Source organism: Vombatus ursinus, unplaced genomic scaffold (genome assembly GCF_900497805.2).
Source record: "Vombatus ursinus unplaced genomic scaffold, bare-nosed wombat genome assembly UNPS02001419.1, whole genome shotgun sequence".
In the NCBI taxonomy this organism is placed as follows: domain Eukaryota; kingdom Metazoa; phylum Chordata; class Mammalia; order Diprotodontia; family Vombatidae; genus Vombatus; species Vombatus ursinus.
The window spans coordinates 11,506,261-11,533,033 of NW_020941197.1; positions in this window are offsets into that span (position 1 = coordinate 11,506,261).

A 26,773-nucleotide genomic window follows, 5' to 3' on the forward strand; every position below is an offset into this window, starting at 1 on the left:
AAGAAAGAAAGAAAGAAAGAAAGAAAGAAAGAAAGAAAGAAAGAAAGGGCTTCACCATATAAATTATGATGGTAACAGGGAAGATCAAAACACAAACTCAGAACAGGATAGCAATGTCAAAACAGCTTATATGTAAAGCCCCACATAAAAATATAAATTGGTCTCAGGCCCAAAAAGAACTCTTGAAGAACTCAAAAAATATTTAAAAAATGGGAGAGGTAAAAGAAAAATCAATTAGGAGCAAAATGAGAAAAATGCAAGAAAAACATGAAAAAAACAACTTAATAAAGGAAACAAAAAAATGGGAAAAAATGCACAAAAAATTACTGAAGAGAAATTCAGTCTAGACAACTTCTCCCAATGATGGAGGCTCTGTAATTATATTAATTATTATCCAAACATTCACAAACATAGCCATTCCATCCATTTGATATGTGTATTAACAGATGCCATCTAAAAATAATGATAAAATATGAAGAAAAATTCCAATTACATGAATGTTAAACATCATAACAAGCAGTTGAGGTTAAAACAGAAAATATTAATTTAAAAATTGGGGATTGACTCAGTGTCAATAGTGGATAGTATAGTTTTTTCTTCAGTGAAAAAAATAGAAATCTTTATTTTTCTTATCTTGGAATTTGCAAACTAGCCTATCACAATTTATTTCTACCACCAACCTCAAAAATGTTTCATTTGCCATAAAATCCCTGTTGGCCTAATATAACAAATAGTTCAAAATAATTTTCCATTGCAAGATCAAGTGTCCTTTCACACAACTTTTTTTCCCCACATTCCCAAAAGCATCTAAAGCCTTGCTGAATCTTCCTGTAGACCTTTGAATTTTATTCTATTGGGATTTTGAAAGAGATATCTCTTGATTAGCAAACTGAAATTGTAAAGACTAGACATAGAAATGCAGAATTTTTGGTTAAACGTCCTGCAATTTCTTGCAGCCTCATGTCACTCAGTATATACCCATTAGTAGTTAGCCATGCAAAGAAAGGATTGCAAGCACTCACTACATGCTCTAAAATGTTAATATGTTCAAATTGCAAGTAACTAAGAGATCTTGCCGGTGTATTTATATATGTGTATTCTCTTATTCTTGATATGCTCAGATTTATACAAAGGACTCTGATTAGCACTAACATGAGTTATGCATATACATAAGTGATTATTCTTTTATCTACTTGGGGTAATTCCTGTCAATGCATCCAATAATCATAAATAGGCTAAAAAAGAGTTGTTGTTGTTTTTTTATCTTTCAGCAACAATCAAAAGGAAATAAAGAATTGAGATAATTGGAATGAAAACTTTAGGAGCAATGAGACCTTTATTATAATCATCATTTGAGTTTACCATTTCTTTATCTCTTCCACTTCTCTCCATTATTACCTTCCTTTCTCCATAGCTTAAAGTATTTCAGTTTCTTCTATTCTTGGGATTGGGAAGGGTAAGCATAGCTTGTAACAAGAAGGGATTGCAGATAACAGTGTTGGTTGTGAACAATTATTTATAGTTCTGGACTCTTCTGTGTAGATTAACCTTTCCCTAAAGTTTCAAGATTTTATCTCTCATTTCCTTACCCCTCCAACATTAGCTTTCTTCCCTCTTGTCAAATTAACTCTGGTTAGAGCCTCCTTTGACCAAATGTACTGATACCACTTCTGGCATAAAGCTAGATCCTTTTGTGGCTGTATCTGAATTGAGGAAGCAATAGAATATGAGACCTATCCTTAAATGCCACTGTATCTTCTTTAATATGAGTGGTGGTACCTATAACTAAAATTATAAAGATCTCAAAATTTCTGACCAAGATCTCAAGTTGAACAAGCAACTGTAAAAAAAATATATTTCTTGAATATAAATATGATTATGATAGTTTTACTTCTTAATTTAATCTTGAATAAAAACAAATCTTTTTTGAGGGGAAGTTTGTTTATTTTTACATCTAGTAATAAAACCATAACTGAACCATCAATTATGCAGGATATCCCAATAGTCTTGGTTTTAAGTTTTAATGGGCTATTAAAGTACCATTAAATCTGTATTTTCTAAGATAGTTTATATTTCTGTTTGAATCAAAACTGAAATAAATTTATTTCTTCTAAAGTGGTTGACCATGATAAAAAGCAAATCATTATGCTATTACACAAACTGATAACTGTATTTTGTCCAAGTAATAATTTTTGTTTGATTCTATGTGAAAGTGCTGGCCTTTAGAGGGATGTGAGAGGGATATGGGGAGCCCCTCATCCTTTGTATAATTATGGCCATCATCAAAAAGATAGAAGGCAATGACAAATATACATTGTTGCATAAAAAAGAATAAATAAAAAAAGGAAATTGAAGCATTGTTGTACCAATAGCAAGTAAAACACCAGAAATCCTGAATCAAGTAGGGGAAAGGAAACACAAGAATATCATAGATCTGGAGCTGAAATTGACCTCAGGGATCATTTAGTCCAACTTTTTTAATTTTATAGATGATGAAATTGAAGCCGAGAGAAATTAATTGACCTGTCCAAAACCATACGTGTAGTTAGTAGCTGTGGTAAGATCCTAATCACATTCTCTAATTAACCATCCAGTTTTTGTGCAAATACATTCATGTTTCACTTTGTTATCATGGACATCCAGAAAAGGCAATAGATGATGGACCCCATAGCACAAAGAAGAATGAGTATAGTCTTGGAAATTTACCAATGATCTCTCTTGCAATTTTATTCTCACTTAAACTGATCATAAACCCTCCAAGGGCAAAGAACAATCTTTTCAAGTAGCATTTTATACCACACTTAGTACTGAGTTAAGTATTAAATACACATTGATTGATTTTAAAAGCATCTAATAAGGTCTTACTTAATGACTCATTATAAAGTAGGTTCTACAAGTCTATGACAGAAGAGGGGTGGAGCTCTAACTAGTGTTATCAAGGTGCAAAATCTTCTAATTTGGACACAGTGAGAGATTATTCACTGAAATGTATAAGATCAATTCAAAGTTAAAAGTTTTAACTTCAGAGAGGCCATATCCTAGATTACAATGTATCTCAGCAATAGAAATACTTATGCTGACAAATATGTGGCTCCTTGCTACATTGACGAACTGTTAAACAAACAACACTCTATTACTTGTGGCAAAGTGGAACAAAAATGATATTGGTAAATACAATTTACAGATAGTCAAAAAAATCTACTAGAACTAACATTCTTCTGCAAAAAAATAGGAAAAAATGATAAAAATCAGTTTAAGATATAGAAATAAATCAGCTTAAGAGATAAAAATCACTTTAATTTTCCTACCCATTCTCTAATGAAGATGAAAATGAGCTAGAAAAGTGAATATAAAAATGGCAAATTAGGCAAAAAGGGAAAGTAAAGTAAGCATTATTTCAGATTAATTGAATTTGGATAATAAATGCTCCAAAAGAACTTATCATGGATCTGGCTAACTGAAATAAAAGAAGGTAAGGAGTGTCACTCTCTCTCCCCATTCCCTTTTCAAAATCCCGAATTGGGTAGATAATTATCAACTACACATTTATCTTTAAACAGGCTTTGCATAAATGGTTTTCCAACTTTTAGTCACACAGTCTTCTTAGGGGACCTCAAAGCTTACAGTCCACAACTTCATAGCACCATCTCTCGTGGAGAAATAGAGAATTTCCATGATGATGAGAAGTGGTAGATTGTTTGGGCTTATGTATGTGTATCTGTACACTTTTAACTATTTCTAAAATGGATAAATTCTTCCCATATCTCTTTAGTTAGATATAATAGATGGATAAGACCACAAATTAATAAGGCAACACCAATAAAAATCCTGGTCAAGAGAGGAAGAATCTAGAAAGAAGTAGAAGAGTGTTGATAATAAGGACAGTAGAATAGGGTGGCTGCTCTGGATTCAGCAGTGTTTTTGGGATTTTCAGGTGAACCACTGCTTGGGAAATTAGCATCTTTCTAGCATATATTAGTGACACTATTATACAAATTAATTAGTAATTCTACACTTGAAGGTAAGCAGTATAAAGCACTTAACCCTATTTGTCTGAATTCCTCATATGTAAAATGAGCCAGAGAAGGAAACGGCAAACCACTCCAGAATCTGTGCCAAGAAAACCTTGAGTGGGGTCATGGAGAGTTGAACATGACTGAAAAAAAAAGACTAAATAACAACAACAAAGATAAGTCAAACATACACTTCTACTTTGAAGAAATCAGTTTTAAAAATACTAAATTCTTTACTAATGTTTGTAAATATGAAATTTATTCCATTTCAGAAGCATATCTGAAAGCATAAATACTATACAGAATAGTTAGTAACAAATCTCTTTTTTAAATAATCTGAGCAAATAAAAAGACCAAAACAAAATAAGCTGCCACTACTGCTGCCACTGTCACCACCACCACCACTGCCATCATCATCATGTAACATACATTTATGCAGTATTTTAAGTTTTATGTAGACTTTACTCTAGAATTGTCCAATGAGGCAGTATAAGTATTATTACCTCATTTAAAGACGAGAAAACTGGCAATCAAAAAGGTTAAGGGATTTGCCTATAGTAATGTAATTAGTAAGTGTTAAAACCAGGATTTGAATTCTGATTTGATGGCAACAATTTTTCCACTACCAAGTTTATTATATGCTTAAAACTATTCAGATACAACAGATAACTTTCTATCTTGATTTCAATATGTGTCTCAAATGCCTTCACCCAAAAGAATTTTCTGACCCAGAAGGAGATGGTTTAGAATAAGGCATACTTGTCTTACAATCAGAAGGCCTTATTTTGAATTCTGACTATGCCACTGTCAAGTTCTGAGATCTTGGGCAATTCCCTACACCTCTCTCAGTTTCAGTCTCTCTTCCACTGTAAAACAATGTGTTCGCTCTGAATGGCTTTCATAGTGATATAGGGGAGGTAGTCGAATGATTTTGCAATTTTTCTATGCCAAAGAATTGCCATGATGAGGGGAAACAATTCCTGTGTATAAAATCAATTTTATGGATGAGAAAGGAAGGCAAGAGGCAGCCTTCCTCCCTACCTACAGATCTTCCTATAGAGGGCTGGTTTTATAATCTGATAGACTTTGTTTCCAGGTCTGTGCATTAATATACTGACTGTGTAACTATACATGGAACTGTGGGAAGAGTAATGAACTTGGAGCTCTGAACTTATAGTCACAAGGCCCAAGTTTAAATGCTGATTCAACTATTGATTAGCTACTGCTTAATTGAATCCAGTTCTCTTTGAAATGTTCTTTGTCTTATACATTTAACTGCAGGAGTATTTATATATTAGCAGTGAGTTTTGTTCTTAAAGAAAAAAGTTGGCTTATATATGAATTAAAATCAATAGGATTAATAGTGACAAATATAACATGCTATCATAAATAATTAAGAACTGCAAAATATTGTAATGTAATAATTTGTCTTAACAAGAAATTAAATAGTTAAATGTATTGACCCACATCAGAGAAAATGCTTTATTCTATTGGCTATCAGAGGACACAATTTTCTCCGTGTAATTTTTAAATGTGCAGATGATAAAATCAAATACCCTGGATTACAAATATCAAATAAGCTTTGATGATTCAACCAAAATTAACCTGAATCCAAATATTAATCTGATTAAAAATGACTCTAAAAATGAAATTACATCACTTTTTCTTGTAGGTGAAAGTATGTATTATAAGAATGGATTTTACCCTAAGGAAATTTCATGTCTCAGGTCATTGATGACAACTATACAATTTATTATTTTTTAAACCTAATAAAATTTCCATTGTACTTACCTTAGGATATTTAAGCAATATTGTTACAATGAAGTATTTCAGCTTTTAACAACTACAATAAGTAAATTGAAATAAATATCTTCATTTAGAAAACTGAAAATGTAGGTATATGCCAGGGGCCATTAACAGAAAACTGTCCAGTTACAGAGAGCTTGCATTTGCAGAATTATTTAGGGCATTTCAAAACCATTACTACTGCTAGCTCTAACTGAAGCAAAGAGTAAGAGGGAAATATTCAGGGCTGTCTCAAGTTTCAAAAATCACTAGGCAAATTTTCTTAATCACAGTATGGTTAACAGAGGCCATCTAATGGGTTCAGAATTTGTTTATTCTGTTTATCATATGCTCTAAATAAGTTGACATTTAAATCACTAATAGAGTCATGGGATTTTCTACATACTTCTTCAAGTTCATTACCCTTTTCTAAAAGAAAGGGCTTGAAAAAGCAGAGGTAGCTCTTGCATCTGACAGTTGAAGAATTAAGGCCAATTTTTCTACTCCACCCTTGCTTCCCTACACATATTCTGTGATCTAGTGATACTGGTTTCCTTGCTGTTTGTTTCACTGGTTGTCTCTCATCAAGTCTCAACTAAATTCCTCTCTTGTTCAAGAAGTTTTTTTTTCCCCAGTCTTTCTTATTCTTAGTGCCTTCCCTCTAAGATTATCTCCAACTTAGCTTGTCTATAAACATTTATGCATAGTTGCTTGCATGTAAAATGTTAGCTTCTTGAGAGCAGGGATTTCTCCCCTCCACTCTCTGTATCCCCAGATCTTCACATATAGTAGACATTTAATAAATATTTGTTCAATGACTTACTTGTTTAAAGTCACTCAGCCAGTTAACCAGTTAACAGGCCTCTTTCAAAATGCATTGCTATTTTGATTATAAATGGCACAAAACTGTTCTCCAGATTTTACAGGGCTGATCAGATAGGTATCTGTAACAAATCTTTTAAGATCACTTTTTTAATATTTTTGGTTTGCTTTTTAATATAACATTCAGTTTTTTCTTTAGATATGTAGACAATATTTCTTTAACCTTGCTCTTCAGAAGAGAAGACAGGACCATTGTAAGCTTTTTTTTTTATATCATAGATATCCCCCAGAGGTTTCCAAGAATATGTCACAGTGTGCTAGCGTTTTGTGTCAAAACCAGAAGGAAGAGAGAGCAAGGGAATACATAACAAGAAGAAGCTGGCTGGATGAGAATGGGTTGTGGATAATTAAAGAACAGTGGTATAGGGCAGAGAGGCTTCCTATCTCTGTTAGAGTGATACATGCATTTATTGATCTCAGGTTGAATCCCTTTATTTTTCTTTTCTTTTATGATCCTCAGGGACACAGCCTGGCTGATAGTCTCTTTTACTGTCAATCTTCTACTGTATTTTTCACTTCAGACTTCACCAATCCTTCCAAGCTCTTCATTCTGAAAGTTTACATCAGCCTGGAAGCTCACATCTTAGAAATATTCTGCACCCTTAGATTAACCTTCTTCTAATTGGATACCTTCTCCTAGAACCTCCATTTAAGGAGGTTTCAAAATCTCATCAATCCTCACCATGCATTAATCCAAACTCCTCCATCATTGCCCCTCTCCATCTACCTTCCCTCCTCCTCCCCATTTCTTCTGCTTCCTTTTGTTATTGTTTTGCCTAATAAGACTGTAAGCTCCTTGAAGGCAGGGGTATCTTTCTCTTAGAATATGTAGTCTTAACATTTGAATATAGTACTTAGCACATACTAAGCATTTAATAAATACTTGTTGAGTGATTGAATGACTGAAACCCTTCTTTCTCAACTCCTCAGTCTACCATGCTTAAGTTTTAACATAAATTTCTGTCTCTGAAACAAGACCATGATCCTTTCTCTCCAATATTTTTATGCTGGCAGTTTGCAGATCTCCTCCTTCATACCAATGGACAGGTGTCATCTCCCAGTTTAATTCCTTACCATATCTTCATGATCTGAGAGATATTCAACAGTTATTTCTGTTGTTATACAAGGAATATTCTGAGCTGTAGGTCATGCTTTGTTCAAAAAAGAGCTTGAAATGTGGTATTTTTTCATACTAAAACAAATGTTTTATTGTAATCAACAAAAATAAACACAGTGAGATCTTATGTCCTCTATATCTATCAGTTAACAGAAAAATAATTAAGATGTGGTTCATTGCTGAATATCAGTTTCAAGAAACTGCTGATACCCTACTAATTCTTTCATTGAGAAAGAACTTGATTTATGTATAGCTTAAGCTTGTAAAGTTTGTGAGTATGTGGGAGAAAAGAACATAGGTTAGTAGTAATTATTGATGTACTCTCAGTAGTTTTTAATATTAATAATATTGTGATATCTTTATATTCCTGTGAAAAAACACTTTATATATTTTTTCTGTTTTCCCCATTTTTAAGAATTTTTCTTCCATTTTTGTTTTCTATATGTCTAAAACCTTAAATGTCCTTGGGATAACATTGCTAGGTTGGATGTTTCGTCAATGCTTTTTATCATTTCTTGCTTCTCTGTGTAGTTTATAGTAATAATTGTTCATCATTATTCATAAAAAATTTTATGAACATATTTACATTATAATCTATTATTGCTTTTGGTAAATATCTGTTTGGCAAATAAATAAGACGTTTTCCGAGAGATGCTTTCTGGGTTTTTTTTTTTTACTGTTATTATGACAATTAAATTACCTTGGTTAAAGTTGTAGAAAAAAATACAGTTGCTTTTTATGTCATTTCTGTTGTGTATTCCTTATTTTCAATTGTCGATTATTTGTTTAAATATCTCAGGGTTAAGTTGTTGCAATTACATATCATACCTTTTCTCATTCTTCCTTCTGGTTTTTACTAATAATGATAGTAAGCAGTGTAAATTTCCTATCTCAATGTTCAAAAATATCTGAAATAATTTTATTTTCTCTTAGAACATAATCATAATCTATTTTAGTATTCATGGTGTTATCTGGTATTTATTATGTCCATCATTTCTTATTATAAATACATATAAGACTTATTTATAATCTATATATCCAGCCTCTCTGGCTCCTTCTTTCTTAACCAAGCTTTTCCATATATTTCTCCCCATTCTCATCTTTGAATTAAATTCAAGAAGTATCAAAGTATATATTGACTTAAACTGTTAACAAATTATTTGCAGAATTTCTTTAATGTGTTATCCTCACCAACTGATTTGGTATATAAGCTTCAAACATTTTTATTGCAAAGATATCATTAACAATATATTATAGTACAAATAAATATATTATGAAGTAATGTTTCTTGTTGCCTTTTGTGATATAATAAAAACACTCTGTCTATTTGACCTCTCCAAGGAGTACCTGCAAACCATCTTTCCATCTATCTATGACTTTGTTCTTCCTTCTAGTTAGGTTTATAGAAAGAATAATAAGATTGATATTATTTTGTTCTTCTAGAAATATGTACAATTATTGACCTTTGGACAAGATTGCAGGCAGTCAGTAAACACTGATTAAGCACTTATTTGTCTAATTCAACTCAATAAACATTCATCAAGCACCTACTATGTTCTAAGCACTGCATTAAGCATTGGGGGTACAAAAAGAGGCAAAAGTGCACTAAGAAGACTAATAAAAAAGTAGAAGAAAGTCCCTGAGCACACAGTCTAATTAAGGAGACAACCGGTAAAGAACTATTTACAAACAAGATACATTCAGGATAAATTTGAAATAACATACAGAAAGCACTAGAATTAAAGGGGACAGAGGAAAGTTTTGCAGAAAGTTTAATTTTAACTGGCACTTGAAGTAAGTCAAGGAAGGCAGGAAAGGAGAAAAATTTCAGCATAATTTGCAGCTAGTGAAAATGTCCAAAATCAGGAGATAGATTGTCTTGTTCAAAAAAGCAAAGGGGGCACTGCCAGGCTCGAGTCCTTTTGGACCTCCTATGATGGTACTATTTCTTCTTTGATTCACATCCCAAATTAAAAATTCATTTCTGGAGCATTGATAATGGACAGATTCTGATTTAAAAGAAAACTGATAAATCGTTTTTGCTTATGATCAGTTCTAACTATTTCCTCAGTGTCCATCTAAATACTCATCTGGAGAAGCAGTGTGATATTAAAAAATCATAAAATAAGCAAAAAAATGGTTCTAGAGATTAGAGACTTGGGCTTAAAACCTTTCTGTAATACTTACTGCATGACGTCAAGCAAGGCAAGGAACTTATGTTTCCTAATTTGTAAAATGGAGATCATTGCTTATACAACTTGCATCTCAAGGTATCTGTAAATCTTATTTTTTTTCCATTTTTAATTACATGTATAGATAGTTATCAACATTCATTTATAAGATTTTGAGTATCAAATTTTCAGCCTCAGTCCCTTCCTTCCTGCCTTCCTAACACAGCAAGTAATCTGATAGAAGATGCACATGTATAATCATATTTATCACATTTCCATATTAGTCATGTTGTGAAAGAAGACTCAGAACAAAAGGAAAAAAAAAACATGAGAAAAAAAGGTGAAAATAGTGTGCTTCCATGTGCATTCAGACTGCATAGCTCTTACTCTGGATGTGAACAGGATTTTCCATCATGAGTCTTTCAGAAATGTCTTGTAACATTGTATTGCTTAGAAGAGTGAAGTCCATCATAGCTGATCATTACACATTGTAGTTGTTACATTGTACAATATTATACTGATTCTATTCACTTCACTCAGCATTAGTTCATATAGGTTTTTCTAGGTTTTTCTGAAATCTGCCTGCTCATCATTTTTTTCTTTTTTTTTCTTTTTATTTTCATGTTAGTCATGTTGTAAGAAAGAATTAGAACTGATGAGAGAAACCACAAGAAAGAGAGAAGAAAACAAAACAGAAGAAAAAATGACAAATAGTATGCTTCAATCTGCATTTAAACTCCGTAGTTCTTTCTTTGGATGTAGATGGCATTTTCTATCATGAGACTTTTGAAGATGTCTTAGATCCTTGCATTGCTGAGAAGGGCTAAGTCTATCAAAGTTAGCCATTACACAACGTGACTGTAACTGCATACAGCATTCTCCTGGTTCTGCTCACTTCACTTAGTATCAGCCCATACAAGTCTTTCCAGGTTTTTCTGAAGTCTGCCTGCTCATCATTTATTATAGCACAATAGTTCATATACCACAACTTGTTCAGCCATTCCCCAATTGATGGGTATGCCCTCAATTTCCAATTTTTGGCCACCACAAAAAGTGCTGCTATAAATATTTTTGCACATGTGGGTCCTTTTTTTTTTATGATTTTTTTGAGATACAGACCTAGAAGTGGTATTGTTGGATCCAAGGTTATGCGCATTTTTATAGCCCTTTGGGCATAGTTCCAAATTGCTCTCCAAAATGGATGGATCATTTCACAATTCCACCAACAATGCATTAGTGTTCCAATTTTCTCACATCTTCTCCAAGTAAAAACTTGTTTTGTCATGTTCGCCAATCTGATAGGTGTGATGTAGTTACCTTAGAGTTGTTTTGATTTGCATTTCTCTAATAAATAGTGATTAGAACTTTTTCTCATATGACAATAGATGGCTTTAATTCCTTCATCTGAGAACTGCCTGTTCATATCTTTTGACCATTTATCAATTAGGGAATGACTTGCATTTTTATAAATTTGACTCAGTTCTCTATATATTTTAGAAACAGGTCGCTTATCAGAGACATCATTGTAAAAATTCTTTCCTAATTTGCTGCTTCCCTCCTAATCTTGGTTGCATTGGCTCTGTTCATGCAAAAACTTTCCAATATAATGTAATCAAAATTATATGTTTTGCATTTCATAAAGTTCTCTATCTCCTGTTTGGTCATGAATTCTTCTGTTCTGCACAGATCTGATAGGTAAAATATTCCTTGCTCTCTCAGTTTGCTCATAGGATTAGCCTTTATATCTAAATTATGAATGCATTTTGACTTTATTTTGGTACATGGTGTGAGATTTTGGTCTATGCCTAGTTTCTGTCATACTCTTGTCCAGTTCTCCCAGCATTTTTTGTCAAATAATGAGATCTTATCCCAGAAGCTGGGGTCTTTGGATTTATCATACACTAGATTGCTATAGTCATTGATTGCTGTGTCTTGCATACTTAACCTACTCCACTGATGCACTACTCTGTTTCTTAGACAGTACCAAGCAGTTTTTATGATTGCTGCTTTATAATACAATTTAAGAACTAGGATACCTAGGTCACCTTCCCCTGAATTTCTTTTCATTAGTTCCCTTGATATTCTGGACCTTTTCTCATTGCAAATGAGTCTTGTTGTTATTTTTCTAGCTCTACAAATTATTTTTTGATAGTTTAATAGGTATGGCACTGAATAAGTAAATTAGCTTAGGTAGAACTGTCATTTTTATTATATTAGCTCAGCCTACCCATGAGCAATTGATGTTTTTACAATTATTAAGATCTGACTATATTTGTGCGGAAAGTGATTTGTAATTGTGTTCATATAGTTACTGGGTTTGTTTTAGTAGGTAGACTCCTAAATATTTTATAATGTCTACAGTAACTTTAAATGGAATTTCTCTTCTATCTCATGATGTTGGGCTTTGTTGGTAATATATAGAAATGTTAATGATTTATGTGGGTTTATTTTATAGCCTGCAACTTTGCTAAAGTTGTTTATTATTTCAAGTAGTTTTTTACTTAATTCTTTAGGATTCTCTAAGTACATCATCATATCATCTGCAAAGAGTGATAGCTTTATTTCTTCTTTGCCTATTCTAATAACTTCAATTTCTTTTTTCTTCTCTTATTGCTAAATATAATGTTTCCAGTACCATATTGAACAACAGTGGTGATAATGGACATCCTTGTTTCACCCCTGATCTTATTGCAAATGTTTCTAGCTTATCCCCATTACATATAATGCTTGTTGAAGATTTTAAATACATGGTACTTATTATTTTAAGGAGTACACCATTTATTCCTATGTTCTCTAGTGTTTTTAGTAGAATTTGGTGTTGTATTTTGTCAAAAGTTCTTTCTTCATCTATTGAGATGATCATGTGGCTTCTGTTAGTTTTGTTGTTGATATGATCAATTATGCTGATAGTTTTCCTGGTATGAATCCTATGTGGCCATAATGTATTATTCTTGTGATAAATTGCTATAGTCTATTTGCTAATATTTCATTTAAGATGTTTGCATCTATATTCATTAGGGAAATTGGTCTGGGGCAGGTAGGTGGAGCAGTGGATAGAGCACTGGCCCTGAAGTCAGGAAGACCTGAGTTCAAATCTGGCCTCAGACCAAATACTTGCCATGTACTAGCTGTGTGACCTTGGGCAAGTCACTTAACCCTGATTGCCTCACCAAAAAAAAAAGGAAAGAAATTGGTCTATAATTTTCTTTCTCTGTTTTGACTCATTCATTGATGGCTTGTTCAATTTCTTTTTCTGAGATGGTGTTATTTAAGTATTTTACTTCTTATATTAATATGGGAAATTTATATTTTTGTAACTATGCATCTATTTCACTAAGATTGTCAAATTTATTGGTATACAATTGGGCAAAATATTTCCTAATTATTGTTTTAATTTCCTCTTCATTGGTGGATGATTCACTTTTCATTTTTGGTACCAGTAACTTGGTTGTCTTCTTTCTTTTTTTAATTAAATTGACCAAAGGTTTATCTATTTTATTTTTTTTTTAGAAAATTACTTAATTGTCTTAATTAATTGTCTCAATTGTTTTTACTTCAGCTGAAACATAATACATTTTATTCCAGTCTTTTGCCTTTAACATGTGTGTGTCCTTTAATTTCAAATGTGTTTCCTGTAAACAATATATTGTAGGATTATGGTTTTTAATCCATTTGGCTATCTGCTTCTATTTTATGGGAGAGTTCATCCCATTCACATTCATAGTTATGATTACTATCTGTGTCTTTCTCTCCATCCTATTTCCCCCCTGTTTATACTTTTCTTTCTCCTTTCTCCCTTTCCCTCTTCACTAGTGTTTTGCTTTTGACCACCACCTCCCTCAGTCCCACCTCCCTTCTATTAGCCCACTCCCTTTTCTTCCCCTTTGCCTTTATGATTTCTTCACTCCCTTCTATACCCCCACCTTTTTCTTTCCCCCTTTCCCTTCTACTGCCTATAAACCAAGTTAGATTTTTATACCTGATTATGTTATTTCCTCCTTGAGGTAAATCTGATGAGAGTAAAGTTCAAACAATGCTCATCTCCCTCCCTTCTTTCCCTCTATTGTAATAGGTTTTTGTGCCTTTTCCTGTAACATAATTTAACATTGTCTGTCTCCTTTCCTTTTCTTCAACTACAATTCCTTAATTAGATTAGATTAATACACTTACTTAGATCAATTTAACCCATTTACAATTCTTAAGATTTACAAGTGTCACATTCCCTTGTAGGGATGCAAACAGTTTGTCCTTATTAATAATAATAATATGTTGTAGTTGTTTTTTTCTTTTCTTTCTTGTTTACCTTTTTTTCTCTCTTAAGAACTGTATTGTTATTACACCATTTTACAAGGGTATACATCCATGGGGTGGGTATAAGTTTACTTTGATGTAATGATAAAAAAAATCCAATTAAGTGGGTTAAATTGATCTAAGTAAGGGAGGGAGATGATCGTTGTTTAAACTTTAGGGACTTGTTTTCTTCAGTGTACTTTTTTTTTTCCAGTTGGCCAATTGTATTTTTTAGGGACTTGTTTTCTTCAGTGTACTTTTTTTTACAGTTGGTCAATTGTATTTTTTAAGGACTCCTCTACCTCTCTCATTTGACTTTTAAAATCTTTCTTGACCTCTTCTAAGAAGGCTTTTTGGCCTTCAGACTAGTTCATATTTCCATTTGAGGTTTCAGATGTGGGTTTGATGACAATGTTGTCCTTTTTAGAATTTCTGCCTTGATCTTCACTTTCCCCATAATAAGAACTTATGGTATGTTTCTTTTTTGCTCATGGTGTTTGCTTATTTCCTAGCCTTTAAAAAGATTGAGCTCTTCTGCTGGGGAGGAAGGGTCAGTGACCCAAGTTTTTTGTGCTTGGAACCCAGGGCCTGGTCACTGGCTTTGTGTGTTAGAGCCTCAGATGCTGGTAGTTGGAGGCTATAAGGTTCTGGATGCTTACCTGGTGTTGGGCTGGAATCACCAACACTAGAGTTCTAAGGGTAGGGTTTGGTAGTCTGGCCCCTAGAGGTTTCTTGCTTACTCTGGCCTTTTGCTTTCTTTGACTCCTTGCAGCTCAGGGTTTCACTGCTGCAGGCTGTCTCTCAGCCTGGGGCTTTCCCCCTTGCAGCTGCACTTACCAGAGTTTTGGTGAGACACTGGGAGACTTGGCTGCTACAGAACGCCATGGCACATGGTGGTTTTCCCAGGCAGTTTCCGCTGGTACCCCTGCCAATACTGAGGCATTTGTGGGTCCTGGTGTTGGTACTTGCCTGCTTCACCACCTGGGATTCAGCATCTCCCCCTGGTATGCTGAGGCAGAGCTTTCCATTAGCTTTCTGGGATGTCTCCTGTCCTATGTTTGTCCCCCTCCCCAGTACAAGAGGGGCCCTTCCTGTTAACCCCTCAAGCTTCCTACACTAAAGGACTGCTGTAAATTGTCTTTCTGATGGTTCAGCTGTTCCAGGGCTTTTCCTGGGGTGATATTTTCTGGGCTTTCAGAGGTTAATAAGCGAGAGCAAGAGTGACTTACTTCTTACTCTCCCATCTTGACTCACAGAAGCAGAAAATCTGTTTTTCATTTCTTATAGAACAATAGTATTCCATGGCATTCATAGACCACAACTTGTTCAACCATTTCCCAAATTCCCCTCAATATCCAGTTCTTGGCCACCACAAAAAGAGTTGCTATAAATATTTTTGTACATGTGGGTCCTTTTCATTTTATGGTCTCTTTGGGATACAAACCTAGTAGTAATATTACTGAATCAAAGGGTATGCACAGTTTTATAGTCCTTTGGTCATAGTTCCAAATTGCTCTACAGAATGGTTGAATCAGTTCACAGTTCCACCAATAATGCATTGGTGTTAAATTTTTCCTACATCTTCTCCAACATTTACCATTTTCCTTTTCTGTCATAGTAGCCAATCTGATAGGTGTGAGGTTGTTTTAATTTTCTTTTCTCTAATCAATAGTGATTTAGAGAATTTTTCATATTACTATACATAGTTTCAATTTCTTCTGAAAACTACATGTTCACATACTTTGACCATTTATCAATTGGGGAATGACTTGTATTCTGATAAATTTGACTCAATTCTCTATATATTTGAGAAATGAGGCCTTTGTCAGAAACACTAGCTGTAAAAAAAATGTTTCCCAGCTTTGTGCTTTCCTTCTAAACTTGGTTGCATTATCATTGTTTGCACAAAAAGTATACATTAATGCAATTAAACTTGTTCATTTTATATTTCATAATGTTCTCTATCTCTTGTTTGGTCATAAATTCTCCCCTCCTCCATAGATCTGACAGAAACTATTCCTTGCTTTCCTAATTTGCTCATGGTATCACCCTTTATATCTAAATCATGTACCCATTTTAACCTTATCATGGTATAATGTGTGTGATATTGGTCTATGCCTGGTTTCTGCCATATTATTTTCCAGTTTTCCCAGAAGTTTTTTGTGAAATAGTGAGTTCTTATCCCAGAAGCTGGAGGCATTGGGTTTATCAAACAGTAGATTACTGTTGTCATTGGTGATTTTCTTGTGTACCTACTCTTTCCTGCTGATCCATCTCTCTATTTCTTAGCCAGCACCAAATAATTTAGATGATTGTCACTTTATAATACAGTTTTATATATGATATGGCTAGGCCACCTTACTTTGTCTTTTTTTTTCATTAATTCCCATGATATTCTTGATACTTTTTTTTCTTCCAGATGAATTTGTTATTATTTTTTCCTAGTTCTATAAAAGATTTTTGGTAGTTTTATATGTATGGCACTGAGTGAGCAAAACTATTTATGTAGAATTGTAATTTTTATTATATTGTCTCTGCTACCCATGAGCAATTAATATTTTTCTAATTGTTTAGATCTGACCTTACTTGAGGAAATAGTGTTTTGTAATTGTGTTCATATAGTTCCTGAGTTTGTTTTGGTAGGTAGACTCCTAAATATTTTATAATGTGTACAGTAACTTTAAATGGAGTTTCTCTTTCTATCTCTTGCTGCTGGGCTTTGTTGGTAATAAACAGAAATGCCAATGATTTTGTGTGGGTTTATTTTATATCCTGCAACTTTGCTAAAGTTGTTAATTATTTCAAGTAGTTTTCTTTTTTAGTTGAATCTCTGTTGAGATTTAGTTGAATCATCTTCAAAGATTGATAACTTTATTTCCTCACTGATTATTCTAATTCCCTCAATTTCTTTTTCTTCTCTTATTGCTAAGGCTAACATCTCTAGTATAATATTGAATAATTGTGGTGAAAATGGATATCCTTGGTTCAATCCTGATCTTATTGGAAAAGTTTCTAGCTTATCTCCATTACAGATAATGTTTGCTCATGGTTTTAGTTAGATACTGCTTGTTGTTTTAAGGAAAACTCCATTTATTCCTATGTTCGCTAGTGTTTTTAATAGGAATGGATGCTGTATTTTGTCAAATACTTCTTCTGCATCTATTGAGATAATCATATGATTTCTGTTAGTTTTGTTATTGATGTGTTCAATTATGCTGATAGCTTTCCTAATATTTAAGCAGCCCTACATTCCTATTATAAATCCCACCTGGTTATAGTGAATTATCCTCATGATAAATTGGTATAATTTCTTTGCATATATTTTATTTAAAATTTTGCATCAATATTCTTTAGGAATATTTGTCTATAATTTTATTGCTCTGTTCATTTTTAATGGTTTAGTTATCAGTACCATATTTGTGTCATAAAAGAAATTTGGTAGGACAGCTATTTTTCCAAATAATTTATATAATATCGGAATTAATTGTTCTTTAAATGTTTGGTAGAATTCACTTATACATCTATCTTGCCCTGGAGAATTTTTCTTAGGTAGTTCATTGATGGCTTCTTGAATTTTTTTTTCTAAAATGGGGTTATTTAAGAATTTTGTGTCCTCTTCTGTTAATCTGGGTAATTTATATTTTTGTAAATATTGATCCATTCCCCTTAGATTGTCAGATTTATTGGCATACAGTTGGGTAAAATGGCTTCATTCTATTCAACCTTTTCATTTTTGATACTGGTAATTTGGTTTTCTTCTTCTTTTTTTTTAATCAAATTAACCAAAGGTTTATCTATTTTTTCCCATCAACTAGTTCTTAGTTTTATTAGTTCAATAGTTTTCTTAATCTCAATTTTATCAATCTCTCCTTTGATTTTCAGAATTTCTAATTTGGTATTTAATTGGGGATTTTTAATTTGTTCTGTTTATACCTTTTATACTTGCATGCCCAATTCATTGATCTCCTCTTTCTCTATTTTATTAATATAAGCATTTAGAGATATATAATTTCTTCTAAGAACCACTTACACTGCCTCCCATATGTTTGGGTAGGGGCTCTGGTCACTGATTTTTTGCTCTGGGGCCTGAGGAGCCTTGCCCACTGCACTGGGGTGGCTCAGTATAGTCGTTCCTGTCTTATCAAGGTTCCAGGGCTAGTAATTTGTCTTTGACACTGTGGCTACAGCCCTCACTGCTGGTCAGCTGAGCCAGGACTGAGGGGCCTTGGTTGTTGATCTGTGTTGTGGCTTAGAGTCTCCCACTGGCTTTCCTGGACACCACCTGTGCTGGGCTCCACTGCCCTTTTACCCAAGTGATACATTCTTTTCCTTAAGTCCTTCTAAGTTCTCTTTGGCTGGAAAATTGCTTCATTCTTGTGTTTTTTTTTTCATCTGAGAGGGGTATTCTGGTGCTCCAGAATTCTTTTAGAGGCTTGATTTAATGTTTTTTCTGAAGGAAACTGGGGAGAACTCAGACAGCTTCTTGTCTTCTCACCACCATCTTGGCTCCGCTCCTGCTCTTTAAATCTTAAATCAATATTTTAAAATTAATGATTACCCCTCAGGTCACCATCTGAGAAGGATTTTTGAGAATTCTGATAGAATATAAGATGGAATAAAAAGCTTCATACTTTGAACAAAACCTCTTATCAAACATGTGAAGGTTATTCTCTAAGATTGTAGTTGAAAGAGAGAGGATGTAAAAGGGGACATTTTATAAGCAGGCTCCATCATGAAATAGAGATTTGAGGTTCAATACCTTTGTCCTTTATGATTCCTTCAGAACCATCCTATGACATTTATGCTCCTTGATCTTTCATGACTAGTTTAAGAATCTTCTTGCTCTGTTTCCATTTCTCTGTTCATTCTTGCCCATTTCTTTTCCTCCTCACCTCAAATTTTATCTTTCAGTTAAGAAGTTACTTGCAGTTATGATTAGTATTCTTGATATTACATTTCAACCTATGTTCTGTTTGCCACAGTCATAATGCTCTTCTCCCCTTTTAATAATACAATTTTTTCTCAATTGCATGCAAAAACAATTTTAAAATTCATTATTTTTAAAAATAATTGAGTTCCAAGTACTCAACCTCCCACTTTTCTGTCCCCCCAAGGGACAGTAAGTAACTTGATGTAGTTTATCTGTGTGTAATCATGCAAAACATATTTCCATGTTAGTCATGTTATAAAAGATAGCACAACACCCCCCAAAAAATAAAAAAAGAATGGGGAAAATGGTATGCTTTCATCTGCATTCAGACTTCAGACTCCACTATCTCATTCTCTGGAGGTGGATAGCATTTTTCATCATGAGTCCTTTGGAACTGTCTTGAATCATTGTATTGCTGAGAATATCTAAAGTCATTCTTAGTTGATCATCTTACAATATTGCTGTCACTGTGTGCAATATTCTCCTAATACTGCATCTTTCTGAATCAGTTTATGCAAGTCTTTCCAGGTTTTTTTTTTCTGAAATCAGTCTATTCATCATTTCTTATAACACAATAGTATTCCATTATAATCATATAATGTAACTTGTTCAGTCACTCTCTAATTGATGGACATCCCCTCCATTTCCAGTTCTTTGCTATCACAAAAAGAGCTATTATAAATATTTTTTGTACAAACAGATCTTTGTCCCTTTTTTATCCCTTTGAGATAGAGACCTAGTAGTTGTATTCCTGGGTCAAAGGGTTACAGTTTGTGGGCCTTTGGGCATAGTACCAAATTGCTCTCCAGAATGGTTATATCAGTTCACAACTTCACCAACAGTGCATTACTGCCCCAATTTTCCCACATCTCCTCCAACATCTATCATTTTCATTTCTTTCATATTAGTCAATGTCCTAGGTGTGAGGTGATACCTCAAAGTTGTGTTAAATTGCATTTATTCTAACCAATTATGATTTAGAACATTTTATGATTTTAGATAGCTTTGATTTCTTCATCTGAAACTGCCTATTCATGTCTTGAGCATTTATTAATTTGAAAGTGACTTATACACATACATTTGATTCAGTTCTCTATATATTTGAGAAATGAGATCTTTATCAGAAACTCTTGCTGTAAATTTTCTTTGGAGAAGTTGTGAATGCTGTAGATAAGTTCACTTACCTTGGTAGTGTATTTTCTAGGGACATACACATTGATAATGAGGCTGATGTGCACATTGCCAGAGGTAACTCAGTGTTTGGGAGGCTCCAAAGGAAAGTATGGAAGAGAAGAGGTATTAAACTGACTACCAACTGAAGGTCTACAGAGCCATTGTGCTGACTTTATTATTGTATACCTGTGAAACCTGGACAGGTTTTCCTTGCTAGGAAACTGAATTGCTTCCATTTGAATTGCTTAAGTAAGATTCTGAAGATCATCTGGCTGGATAAGATACCAGATACTGAAGTCCTTTCTTGCACTAAACTGCCAAGCATTCAAACTCTGTTTCAGAGAGCACAACTCTGATGGACTGGCCACATTGTTCAAATGCAAAATGTAAGCTTACCAAAAAGAATGTTTTATGGAGAACTCAGAATTTATAGCCTGGACATCAAACATAATTGGCTGAATAGAAAACAAACAAAAAACTTAAATCCACAGTGCAAGTCTCTCCAAAGAAATGAAATACAGGATAACTTTTTTGGAATACAAATACACAGAAAAGGACATAAAACCAAAACAGCAAAATATTAAATTAATAAGATGACATTACAATATAACTACAAGAAATAAAAATATAATAATAATAATTATAACAGTTCTTTTATATAAGTGGATCATTTTGCAAACTTCTACATGAAGTGATTTTATATAATTTGAATTTATTAAAAGAAATGAGGAAGGGAATGAGATAAGGAGGCAGGAAGGAGGCCCTAAACCCATGGAGGAAGGAGGCCTGTACATGGTTCAAGGACACATGGGGCCTGAGGACAAAGAAACAAGAGTAGAAGGAGAACCATGTGGTAGGTAGGGCCAGCCATGTGTGAGCCTGGTCAGAATCAAGAAGAAAAACAGGAGGGCAGAAAAGTGGGGGCTGAACACAAGTGTAGGCAGGTGGACAAAGGTCTTCTTTATCACACAGGAGAAGCCTCTTAGCATTCATTATTTTGCTTTAACTTGGCAAGAATATTTTTAGGTTTTAACTTTTTTTGTTTGTTTTTTGGGGGGGTTGTTGGGATGGGATGCCACAGACAGCCAAGGCAAGGGGCAGGAGTGGAGAGAGAGAGAGAGAGAGGGAGAGAGAGAGAGGGAGAGAGAGAGAGAGAGAGACAGAGAGAGAGAGAGAGAGAGACAGAGAGAGACAGAGACAGAGAGAGTATGCAAACATAATACTGCACAAAAATGACAACAGGGTTTTTTTGGAATGCAGATTTCTTTATTTAGACAAATTTGAATTTATAATGTGGATTTACCTTCAGTGACTATTGTCTGTACTAGAATCTTTTAATGTATAGTCACATGCTGGCAAAACTGAGAATGCACACACACAAATAGAAAAAAAAAAACTTTAAAAATAGACAAAGAAAAGACCAAATAGAGATCACAAATAATCCTATCTCAGAAAAGAAAATAGAACGATCTGTAAAGAAACTACCAAAAAAATCTAGTCATGATGGATTCACTGAATAATTCCATCTAAATTTAAGGAACACTTAATACCAAAAAAATGTAAAATTATTCAGAAATTTGAGAAAAAGACACTCTATGAGAATCCTTGTATAATACTAATAAACTCCTAACACCTAATCAAGGATACAATAAAAAAGAACTGTAGATTTATCAATATTGGTTTAAAATTTAAAAAAAAAAACATTCTGTCAAATTTACAAAGGAAATTAAGAAATCATTTGACATGATCAAATGTTATTTATATTGGGAGGAAATAATAATTCAATTTTAGGAAAATAATTATTTTAAAAATATCTAATACTACATTAGTCTCTGTTTAGTTTTAAAAATATCCTTTGGAAAGTGCAATATTAATTTATGCTAGAAACCCAACAAAGCTATAAAGGAACTTACATAAAAGTCATAATATGTAAAAATCTAAAACCAAAAACAACCAATGATCATTAATTATGGGGATATGCAAGATTCATTCCAAGTGAACATAAAGGTATAGCAAAGATGCCCACTCTTCTCACTACTATTTGATAAAAATTCTAGAAATATTATCAATGGAAATAAAAGAGAAATTAAAGATAGGTAAAGAAGAGATAAAGCTACCTCTTTGCTGAGAGCTTTATGCTTTACTTAGAAAATCCTAGGGAATCAATCAAGATATTAATTGAGATAATTAATAATTTCATGAAAATTGGTGAAAGTATAAAGTAAATCAACAAAGCAACATTATTTATATATAAAATCACAAAATACAGACATAAATCATAGGAAGGGAACTCTCATAAAAATTCCTATAAAATACATTAAATATTTGGAGTGAAACTACCAAAGCACACAAACTACCTTTACATATTCAATTACAGAATTATTCTTAAAGAAAAAAAAAATTAAATAGTTGGAGTATTCAGTGTGCATCACTGTACTGTGCCAATATAACAATATAATAAATGCCAATATAACAACACTCCTACCAAAGTGAATTTACAAATAAGACATTATTCCAATCAAGTTATCAAAGAAGTAACTCATTAAACTAAAAAAAAAAAACCTTTAGAAAAAACAAAATCTAGAATATCAAAGGTGATATTGAAGGGGGAAATAGGTATTAAAGGTAAGAGTACTTTGAAACCTCAAATTATATTATAAAACATCATTCATCAAAACAAATGCATATTATTTAAAAGATAGAAAAAGAAGAAAAAAACAGGTTAGACAAAAGGTAATTTGGAACAAATCAAAACTATTGTTTGAAAAAACACTAAAAACAACTTGCTACTTATTTTAAAATACTGAGAAAACTGGAAAACATTTTGGCAGAAATTAGACAAATATATTATGCTATGTTTCAAAATAAAATAAAAATGGATGTTAATATCAAAGGCTATCCCTTAAAAAATAGTAGTGGTGCAGATGATATACTTTTTACAACTATTTTTAGGAGATATATGCTTAACAAAGCAAGGGATATAAGCAATGAAAAAAGAAAATAGAGCATTTTAATTTATGAAACTGAGAAGCTACTGCAGAAACAAAATTAATGTATCTTGATTAAAAAAAATGGTAGACTGGGGAAAATTCTTTGTATTTAAGATAAGTACAGCTAGATTAAAGATTTATAGATATAGATTAAATACATAGACATAAATGACATACACATTTATATACATGTATACATACATATGTATAAATGTGTGTATAAGTTTAAGTAAACAACAAAAAAATGCCATTGTCCAAAAGATAGTTGGTCAAAAGATATGAACAGTTCTCTAAATAAGAATTGCAAATTATTAACAACCATGTGAAAGAAGGTTCCAAGGCTCCAATTCACTATTAATAATGGAAATGTAAATCAAAACAATTTGAATTTTCACTTCAAAACTGCCAAATTGGCAAAGATGACAAAAAATGAGAATAAGCAAGACTGTAAATGTTGAGGCAAAATAGACATGCTAGTGTGTTGTTGTTGGAACTATGAATTGGTACTTTCATTTTAGAAAACAATTTGGAATTGTGTGCTTAAAGCATCCCTACCCTTTAACTCATACTTTCAATTACCATGTTCACAAAAGCATTCATAGCAACAGTCTTTTTTTTTTTTGTATGCTAGCAAAGAAGTAGAAATAAAGTAAATGTCCATTAATAGAGGAGTGGCTAAACAAAATGATTTTCATGAATGTAAGGAAAAAATAATATTCTGTAAGAAATGATGACTATGTTTTATACAAAGAAGCATGGAGAGACTTATATGAACCGATGTAGAGTGAAATAGACATAACCAAGAAAACAATATACCCAATGACTACAACAAGGTAAAAGGAAATAACAACCCAAACAACAAGATCATGAAAATGAACATTGCAGAATCACAAAGAACAATCATATGCCTAAAAGAGAGAAAGGAGAAGACAACTCTCTGACTACTTTTCATACAGGATAGTTCTCTGGGTGTGTAACATTACACATATTATCAGCTTTTTATGTCCAGTTTAGTTTTACTGGTTTTCTCTTCTTCCTCATAACTCTTTGGAAGCATGAGGATGAGATACATTGGGAGAAATTTAGGCAATGTAAAAGCAGATCATGGACACCTGTTTATAGATGGTGTACTTTAGATGAAGATCCAGTAAAAGGAGACAGAGAAGGAATGATCACATAGGTAGAAGGAAAACTAGGAAAGAGTGGAATCCCAGGGGAGATCCTGAAGCCCAGATGATAGAGTAGGCAAACACCAACACCTGGACCCCTGAGTGCCTCACTGAGGGCAGGTGAACTGGTGGAAACTGGCTCAGAAAACCACCAGGTGCCTCAGCATTCTATAGTAACCAGCTCTCCCAGTGCCTCAGTAAAACTAGGGAAGCAGCACTCCAAGGGGCCCCAGGTGGATAAACATCCTACAACATCCATCTGAAAGAAGCTGAAGAAAACAAAGGAAGGAAAGGCCTGGGTGAGCAGGAAATCTCCAGGAGCCACACTACCCAATCCTACCCCTAGAGTTCCAAAGTGGCTGATTCCAGCCCAACACTAGGTAAGCTGCCAGAATCCTACAGCCTCCAACTGCCAACACTGGAGGCACCTGGACACACAAAGTCATCGACTAGGCCCTAGGCTCCCAACACAAGAAGCTTGGGTCTGTGCTCTCTGCTCTGCAGCAGGAGAATTCAATCTCTTTAAAGGCCAGGAAATAAGCAAACACCATGAGCAAAAAGAAACGTACAAAGAATTCTTATTATGGGAAGAGTGAAGATCAAGGTAGAAATTCTGAAGAGGATAACAGTGTCAACAAACCTACTTCTTGAACCTTAAAAGGGAATATGAGCCGGTCTGAAGGCCAAAAAGCCTTCTTAGAAGAACTCAAGAAGGATTGTAAAAGTCGAATGAGAGAGGTAGAAGAAAAAATGGCAAAAAAGTGAGAGGTATGAAAGAGAGAGTCAATAGCTTGGAAAAGGAAGGACAAAAATTAACTGTAGAAAACAAATCCTCAAAAAATATAATTGGCCAACTAGAAAAAAGTATGCTGAAGAAAACAAGTCTCTAAAAAATACAATTGGCCAACTGGGGGAAAAAAGTACACTGAAGAAAACAAGTCCCTAAAAAATACAATTGGCCAAATGGGGAAGGAAGTACAAATCAAATTCAATATCGTACTGGAAATGTTAGCTTTAGCAATAAGAAAAGAAAAAAAAAATGAACCTATTAGAATAGACAAAGAAGAAACAAAGATATCACATGTTGCAGATTATATGATAATATACTTAAATAATCCTAGAGAATCAAGTAAAAAAAACTACTTGAAATAATAAATAACATTAGCAAAGTTTCAGGCGGTAAAATAAACCCACATAAATCATCAGTATTTCTCTATATTACCAACAAAGTCCAACAGCAAGAGATAGAAAGATAAATTCCATTTAAACTTACTATAGACATTATAAAATATTTAGGAGTCTACCTTCTGATACAAACCCAGGAACTATATGAACACAATTAAAAAACACTTTTCACGCAAATAAAGTCAGATCTAAATAACTGGAAAATCTTCAGCTTATGGATACGCTGAACTAATATAATATATATTATATATATTATATTACATTATGTATATTATATATTATATATTATGAATATAATATAATATAATATAATATAATATAATATAATATAATATAATATAATATAATATAATATAATATAATATAATAAAAATGGCAATTCTACCTAAGCTAATTTACTTATTCATACCTATCAAACTACCAAAAATATTTTATAGAGTTAGAAAAAATGATAACAAGATACATTTGGAAAAATAAAAGGTCCAGAATATCAAAGGAACTAATGAAAAGAAATGCAGGGGAAGGTGGCCTAGCCATTCCAGATCTTAAATTGTATTATAAAGCAGCAATCATCAAAACTGCTTGGTACAGGCTAAAAAATGGAGTGGTGGACCAGTGGAATAAGTATACAAGACACAGTGGTCAATGACTACAGTAATCTATTATTTGATAAACCCAAAGACCTCAGTTTCTGAGATAAGAACTCACTCTTTGACAAAAACTTCTGGGAAAACTGGAAAAGAGTATGGTGGAAACTAGGCATAAATCAAAATCTCACATCATATACCAAAATGAAGGCAAAAAAGATTCATGATTTAGATATAAAAGCTGATGCTGTAAGCAAGCTGGGAAAGCAAGGAATAGTTTACCTATTAGATTTATGGAGAACAGAATAATTCATGACCAAACAGGAGATAGAGAATATTTCAAAAACCAAAATGGATCACTTTGGTTACATTAAATTGAAAAGTTTCTGCACAAACAAAGACAACTTAACCAAGATTAGAAGGAAGGTAGAAAATTGGGAAAGAATTTTTACAACCAATCTCTCTGATAAGGGCCTCATTT